We start from the raw sequence: 9,042 nt of genomic DNA on the forward strand, positions 1-9,042 counted from the left end.
GTAGATCTGTGTCTATCACCATGCACAAAACTCAAGTCCAAATGGATTAAAGACCTCAATCTCAATCTGAACACACTGAACCTGTTAGAGGAGAAAGTGGGAAGTACTCTACAACATTTGGGCACAGGAGACCATTTCCTACGTATAGCCCCAGCAGCACAGACATTAAGGGCAACATTGAATAAATGGGACCTCCTGAAGCTGAGCAGCTTCTGTAAAGCAAAGGACATTGTCACTAAGACAAAAAGGCAGCCCACTGACTGGGAAAAGATCTTCACCAACCCCGCAACAGACAAAGGTCTGATCTCCAAAATATATAAGGAACTCAAGAGACTAGACTTTAAAATGCTAATTAACCCAATTAAAAATGGGGCACTGAACTGAACAGAGAATTCTCAACAGAAGAAGTCCGAATGGCCAAAAGACACTTAAGGGCATGCTCAACCTCCTTAGCAATCAGGGAAATGCAAATCAAAACAACATTGAGATATCATCTTACACCTGTCAGATTGGCTAAAATCAAAAACACCAATGATAGCCTTTGCTGTAGAATGTATTCTTTTATTGGAAAGTGAAGACTCACTTCCAAACATTTCTCCAAAAGTGACTCATCCCCTTCTTGAGATTTCTAGTCAATAACCTGAGAAATAAAGTTTTTTAGGTAATGGAGTTAGGATAGTGGGAAATAAAGTTCAGTCCCCTGAAGACAACACAATTATGAAGGACTCACAACACCATTAATATACGTGGGTGCGATGGCAGATTGTGAGTGTCCTGTCAGAACAAAGACCCATAGTTGATGAAAATTTCCCCAAAACTTCAGCAGAATACTTTGCAGTCATAATAAGGTAGGAAGTCTGTGATCAACTTGTGACATGTCAGACTGGAGATACTAAGAACCAGAGCTTCCCAGATGAGCCCTCAACATAAGAGCAGTGTGATGTTTAATTTCTGCACTCAAGTTTGAAAAAAAGTGAATGGCAGTTGAAAGGCCACAAACAGATATGCAAGGGTATTTCCTGAAAATCAAATTTCTCATAGTCATGGGGAGGGTATGTAGTGTGTCACTGCTATGGGGCTTCAAGCTACACAAAAGCCAAATTTCTTATCTGGAGTCACCTGTGACAATGCACATGCCCTTAGGAAAGGGGACACAGCCAGCTTAATTTACAATATTCATCAGCGCATGAGAAAAGCAGACAAAGGAACAAGAGGAGAAATAACTGGGGTCCTTTTCTAGGGACCTTTCCTGGAACTCCACTTCACACCTTTGAATTACTGGCCTCCTGAGATGAAGAGCTAGCACCATGTTCAACCTCGACTGAAAATTCACCAGAATCCTGACTGTGACTTCAGATGTGTACTTGACGGACCCCAGACCTAATGAGTGATGTGGGGTAAACTATGTCCCTTCAGATGTTGTATCACCCTGACAACCATGTTAGACAAGGTTAGGTATCTCAGTAATTCCTAATTCTAGAAGTCAAAGGACAGCACCTGTCCCACGCATGACTTCATCTCAGTCAAACTTGACACACTGAAGGATGCTCAGGAAGTGACCAACAGATGAAACTTTGCTTAAGCGGTTCTGAAAGAACAGATTTGAGACTTTCCCTCTGTAGGTGTCAAGTCTCCCTTTTTTTCTACAGGGAGGTGCAGGTCTCTTAGAAGTTACCTTTCTCCCTGCACAAGGTGACACAGGGGGCATCCTCCTAAGGTTTATTTAGAGTTACAGAGGATGTACCTTGGTTTCAGAGCCTTCAGTCATGTGCTTTCAGAATCCTAAAGATAATTGCTGCTGTCACAATCACCCAGGTAGTGTAGGACTGGCTAAATCACTTGTTGATGCTTCAGACTCTCATTTAATGGAAAAGCCATTCAGGGACAGAGCATTTTCACCAGTTTCACAAAGCCATCTTCACTGACAGCCCCGGACACCTAGAATAGGCAGGAAGGGGCAGCCTCTGCCTTGGTCCACTGGCTCTAGTAGCTCTCAGTCTGAACTGGTGACATGTCTCACCCACAGCTGGTAAGTTAGAAACTTTAGGGGTCACTGGAAGACAGCAGCACTTGGTGCCTCTACCCTGATAATGGTTGTGATGTAGAGAATGACAACCTTAGGCTTTGTCAGGGTGCTCTCCTTTCCCTATTACTACTGAAAAACACCCTAAAGCACAGCAGTGGGAGCAAAGTACAGTGACGGGATAGAAATCTGATTGATTCCTCCATGTGTCCTTCCCACTAAGAGGGAAAGCAGAGGGTACCGAGCACAAAGGTTACAGCCTTGTCAATTCCTGACTCTGTCAAACTAGCCATCGTGAATCCTTGATGGGGGATCAGCACTTTAGAAACACAGAGAAGCAATATATGCCTATTACATCCCAGGTGCCTCCAGTTCCTGAACCCTAGTCCTGAAAGGCCCAAGGCCATCACATCCAGAAAGTTCCCTAGTCCCTTCCTTGAACTCACTGCGTCTTCCCCAGAACCATTTAATTCTCCATGTTTTTCAGTTAGACTTAGGGCCTGCTTCCTTCTTCCTCACTCTGGTCTCTCCATGCTGTCCATTCTCTCAAGTAGACTCCTCAATCTTGACAACATGCCTATAGGTGAACCTTAAAGACACTAAATGAATGCCTTAAGGGAAGTTGGTGTTGCTATAATGCTAATGACATCACAGAGGGTGCCCAGAGCTCTCCAGGATACAATAGAATTTTTGGAGAAGGGACTGATGATGTCACAGGGCACAGTCTTTTTGTCCGTGCTAATGGGTTCTCCCTATACTGACCAGAAGCTGAGGTTACTTTTACAGGATTCTCTCAAGTGACACAGAGGAAGCCATTCATCACCATCTTCTTTCAAAGGTAGAGATTTCTCTTGGCCTAACTAGAAACTTTTCACTGCTTCACCCATGAGGAGTTGAATGCTCACATTATAAGCACTGCTTAAGAATGGCTGTTCCCCTCCTGAACATCCATACGCAATAATATGAGAAATAAAGCATGCCAAGAAATTAGATCAGGATGATATGGTGGATCAAGGTTGTTATGAAGTGAACAAACTCCTTGGGAAGGTTAAGATTAGGTGAAGGTGGCAATTGGTAATTTGCACGTGAGCTTAGATTGTTTTAAGACCCAAATGGGTCTAGACTGCTCTCTCTACATGCCTGCTGTATTAGTCAATGCTCTTTAAAGTAACAGAAGTTATAAAATGATCTCTCTATATATTGAAAGGGTATTTGTTAGAATGATGTACAGACTGTGCTCTAGCTAATCCAATAATGACTGTCTATGAAAGGAAAGTCCAGGAATCCAGGAGTTTTTCAATCCAGAAAACTGTATGTCTCAGCTGTTTGCAGTATATCCTGGATGCTTAAGGAAATAGACTCTGTCAGGGAAGGTTTTGAGGTGCTAACAAAATTAGAGCATGTAGAAAAAGAGTAAAAGTTTCCTCCTTCCCTGTCCTTATATAGGCTTTCAAGAGAAGGTGTGTTCCACATTGCATCTGGATTAAAGATATGAATTAAAGGTATGACTTAGTATCTCAAAGATCAAAACTAAAGTAGTTCTTCCTACTTCAAATTAAGCAGAAATGGCCCACAAGTGTGTCCTCTATTTGGGATTTTTTTGTTAATCCCAGATGTAGTCATGTTTACTAGGATTTGAAGTTTCTCTGAGGGTCAGAGAAGCTGGATTTGAGGCAACACCACCAGGAAACAATTCATACAGCCAATTCATAGAGCCAAATCCTACTCCAGAGCTCACTGCTGACACTATCATGATGAACATGAGCTCTGAGCTCTGCAGTGAGTCATCAAGAAGAATGGCATTACACAATGCACCTGGTGCTGCTTCAGGAACTTGCCACATCTATGACTCTGAAAAAGGGATACAGACTTTCCCAAATTATCAAGCAGATTGGACTCCTCCATTTCTTGAGAACATACGCTGGAATGAAGTTGATGATTCAGGCTTGTATTTGTGACCTAGTCTCTGTACAGGGTACGGCTTCTGATGGCAAGTTCCCCACCAAAACACTGGAGGAATGGTCAAATTTGCTTGCAGCCAACAGTCACCCCCAAGTCTATCCTATAGGAAACATAAGGGGCTTTAAGAAGTCAAATTTATCAACTTGTCCTCTGTGTATTGGGCTTATTGTCACTCATTGTTTTAAATACAATACTATTTCCTGACATAAGTCCTTTTAAATGATTATTCCTAGGATTGAAATTTCATGTCGGACATAGAATTCTATGGAATTATACGGAAGCTCAATTTTTCTAAGCAGTAAGCAGAGGTTTATGTTTTCTAATATAGGGCTTGCTGTTGTGGCTAATCTTTGCTGTCTGCTTGACACATTGTTAAAAAATTGACTTCATAAGAATGACTTACAAGCATGTTTGTTTGGCATTTTCTTAATTGTTAATAGATTTATGAGCGATTGGCCTTCTGGGGATAGATAGCACCATCCCTAGGCATGCGAGCCTGGGCCACAGAGGAAAGCTAGCTGAGCAGATCAGTGAGCAGTGTTCCTCTGTGGTTTCAAGCCCCTGCCTTGGGATCTTGTGATGTCTTCCCTTGATTATGGACTATAATCAGTGTGGTGAATAAACCCTTCACTTCCCCCCCCCCCCCACCACAAGAGAGAGGGGGGATGGGGGAGAATAAAATTGTCGTAGAGGAATTGAAAGGCAATGCTCATAACTGGGCCCCCCTGGTGTCCATGCATACATGGTCTCCTTCTGTGAGAAGAACCTAGAAGTGGCAGGTGACAATTCTGAATTATACTCTATTTTAAAAGAAATGCAAAAGGACTGCACTGGTAACTATGTCTCTCATCAGTTTGATTATGTTGAATTTGATCTGAGTTCATCAAAGTGAAGATTGTCCCTCAGGGTCCTTTTATGTATGTGCAGCACCCTCACCTGGGTCTCCATCACCTTCCGGAGCTCACACCTGAAAGCCAGCCTGTCTCAGCCATAAAGGGTCTTCAGACTGATTGTGGGAAGGGTGAAATCACAAACAACTTATAGACCTCCTGACAACGGGACTGAGGGGTGTGGGAGTTCCTCTGCTCTGAGTCACAGGTGGAAAACTGGATACAAACCACTTGAGATTACAGAGTAAAGAGACTGGGGTCCCAGGTTCAGACACCTTCAGGGATCTGGCATGTTCCATGAAGGCAACACAACAGCGAAAGTGGATTCTTGGGAAATGTTTTATTCTTATGAGTTAGATCATAGGCGCCATCTCCTTGTTTCTTGTTTTACAAAGAAAAGAAGCTTTCTCCTTCAGTGGAATTATGAGGGACAATTGAAGGACAACAGATGAGTAGCCGTCCCTCAGCTCCAGAGCAGCTGCTGCAGATGCACAGATGCCGTCATCAGGCTGGGACACCAATTGGGCTCAGCAAACTCCTTAAGCATGAGTCCGTGTGGGGACCCCAACCCAAAGGAGGGTTCCAGTTCAGAGAGAAACAGCTCTTTTCTGGGACAGCATTTTTTACCTCAGTCAAAATTTCACCCAATGTATCCTATGAGACTGGGGCACATTACTTGCTCTCATACTGTTGAGATGAACTGAGATGGTGTAAGGTTGATGGTAAGCTGTTTTTAAGGAGATTGCATGTTTTATTTTCATTACTAATCTCATTTCTCAAGCTGTCAATTTTAAGGTGAACTCCTTAAATTGTATTCCTCTATTGTTATTAATGCACAATTCTTTATCCCCTGCATCCACCATATATAAAAGCACAGCAGCTCTGCTGTCCCTGTCATTCTGGATACAGCACTCCTGCATTAGCTTTCCCTAGTCCACGTCCTTCTTATGAATCCTTATTTTTAAATCAACATTTAGAACAAACCTACAAACCTTGAATGGAGCAGGAGTATCCCAATTTTAAAATGCATTCTATAACATTAAAACCGTTGCATTTATACTTACCTTATCATTATGCTCCTGTTCATTTTCTTCTTCTACTGTGGTGACTTTACTCAAACTAGTTCATGGGTAAATTCTTGTTACTGTTGTTTATGATCATGAGAGTGGATTGTGAAAATATGTGGTATTTTGTGCACAGGTTCTTTGGAAAATAGACGAGAGTAACAGGTACCCAGGAGCTGGAGTTACAGGAAGTTGTGAACTACCTGATGCGGCTGCTGGGAAGGGAATTAAGGGCTCCTGGAAGGACAAGGAGCCTTACCCAGTAAACGGTCTTTAGTCAAAACATGTATCTTTTTCTGAGTTAAAACTTTAGCTATTTTGCATTAGCCCCTTCAGTTGGCAGTCTAGAAGACTCCTTACTATTGGAACCAGAGGAATCACAGCAAAGGGGGGAAATTACTTGGTGTTAGAACAGTTTGCACACTCAGAATTAGAAAACAGGTAGTTATGATGCCAGTACCGTTTAAGGAGCTGACTGAGAGAATCTTGATTGAGAGCTAGGCAGTGGCTGGACTGCAAATGAAAGAGGACTTTGGATCTCACCTCTAGGGCACCTTCTGACTAGATTTCAGATAAGAAAACCCTTTGTTATGGGCAAACAGAATGCTTCCTATGCAAAATAAACATTTAGGGACAGTTCTTTCCCTGTTTTTCATACTTCTCCTGCAGATTGAAGCTGAATATAAAATATACCTTTTCCCACAGTTCCGTCTAAATATGTGCTTTATTACCTCTTTAAACAAATAAATACTCTACACTAGTAACTGTTATACTCGGAAACACAGTCCTAAGGTTGGATGATATAAATTAAATTTCCAACCCCAAAATAAAATGAAAGAAAAATTGTTTTACAATTCATGTAATTTCAAATGTTCAGCCTAGGGATATAGCTCAGTAGAAGAGCAGCAGATTGGTATTTGACATGTATGATTTCTATAACCACAATGAAATAAAAATGAATGAAAAAAAAACTTTAGCTATTGTTTCTCTGAGTATGTAAGGCTCTGTGTGCAGCTGAGGATTGTTCTCCGTGGGCAGGGCTGGTTCTCTCTTGCATCCAGGATCCCTAAATCCATCCAACCTCAGGGTCATCTGAAAATGCTCCCACTGTGCTCCACCCAGACTCTCAGCCAGGTATAGTTTGGGAGAAGTTTCAGACTCAGAAGGTTGGAAGAGAACTCTGTAGTATCTAGCTTGGCAGGGTTCCTGGGTGAAGCTGTCTGGTTGTAGGGGGAAAGACACTTCAACAGTCATTCTGACACCAAAGGCCAGGGGTTGGTTACTTGCTTCTGTTTCCTGTATTCAGGCAAACACCATGAAGAGGTTGCTGTGCTCTCTGCTGGGGCTACTGTGCGCCCAGTTCACTGTGAATGTGGCTGTCCCCATTCAGGGAACAGAGAGGATTGTGTTCAGGACATAGAGGGGTGGAAAAACAGTGTATGGGCTCCGAAGAGCTCTCACCTTCTTTAAGGACATGGGAAAGAGTTTAGGGATCCATTAATACTCAGTGTCCTCCACCTGTGTCTCTTTCTCTGTTTCTAATCAGGGCTGAAAAGGTAACAGGTGAAGCAGAGTCCCGTGTCCTTGGTTCGGCAGGAGGGAGAGAATGCAGAGATGCAGTGCAACTTTTCCACCTCTGCAAACTGAATGCAATGGTTTCACCAAAGCCCTGGGGGACCTCTCATCAGCCTGTTCTTCAATCCTTCTGGAACAAAGCAGAGAAGAAGACTGAAGTCCACGACAGTCACTCAGGAACGCCTCAGCTCTTGGTACATTTCCTCCTCTCAGACCACAGACTCAGGCACTTATTTCTGTGCTATGGAACCACAGCGCTCCGCACACACCTGCAACCAGTACACTGTTCAGCTTGGTGGCTGGGGACCTTATGTCCCCTGTCATAAGACATCAGAAATTCACCACAGAACATTTTCTTGATTTAATATCCATTTTATGTATAGGTAGAGTTTTAACTTCAGGTAAGCTTTTGACCATGTAAGTTATGGATTTGGGTCTTTAAATTCTCACTATACACTGTCTCCTATCCATCTTATAACTAACAGAGAAGCTGATTGAAGGACAGAATCAACGTGATCATTTAAGTCTCAATATGTCACAAATGATAAAGAGAAAATGGAATGGAAGGCAAAGACAGGCTTCCAGGTAACCCTGATGTGAACAGGGTCAGGGTTAGCAAGGAGAAAACAAACAGAAGTAACGGCAAGAAATCAAGCTATGGAAGAAAAAGAATGTACAGATAGCTGGATGTTCTACCTTTCTGTTTTGATAAGTTTTCCAGTTTTGTAGAATACAAGTTTTCGAAATATGACCTGATGATTCTCTATTTCCTCCATGTCTGTTGTTATGTCCCCATTTTCATTTCTGATTTTATTAATTTGGACATTCTCTCTATGCCTTTTGGTTAGTTTGGGTAAAGGTTTGTCTATTTTGTTGATTTTCTCAAAGAACCAACTCTTTTTCTTATTGATTCTTTGTTTTGTTTTCTTTTCTTCTATTTTGTTGTTTTCGTCTTTCAATTTGATTATTTCCTGCCATCTAGTCCTCCTGGGTGACTTTGCTTCTTGTTGTTCTAGAGTTTTCAGGTGTTCTGTTAACTCACTAGTGTGGGATTTTTCCAGCTTCTTTTTTTATTTTTTTGGTTTATTTTTTTATATTTAAAAAATTTCCATCTCCTCCCCTCTTCCTCCCCCTTCCCTCCCCTCCCCTCCACCCATACCTCCCCTCCCTCCCTCTTCAGGCCAAGGAGCCATGGGGCTCCCTACTCTATGTTAAGACCAAGGTCCTCCCAACTCCCCCCAGGTCCAGGAAGGTGATCAACCAAGCTGAGAAGGCTCCCACAGAGCCTGTCCATGCAGAAGAGTCAAAGCTCAGCGCCTTTGTCCTTGGCTTCTCAGTCAGCCTCCACTGTCGGCCACATTCAGAGAGTCTGGTTTGGTCTCATGATCCATCAGTCCCAATCCTACTGTAGTTGGTGATCTCCCATTAGTTCTGTCCCACCGTCTCCATGGGTGAACGCACCCCTCACGCTTTATGTAGTCATTTAGTGTTATGAACTTTCCTCTTAACGCTGCTTTCATTGTGTCCC

Source organism: Arvicola amphibius, chromosome 13, assembly GCF_903992535.2.
Source record: "Arvicola amphibius chromosome 13, mArvAmp1.2, whole genome shotgun sequence".
NCBI classification, from domain to species: domain Eukaryota; kingdom Metazoa; phylum Chordata; class Mammalia; order Rodentia; family Cricetidae; genus Arvicola; species Arvicola amphibius.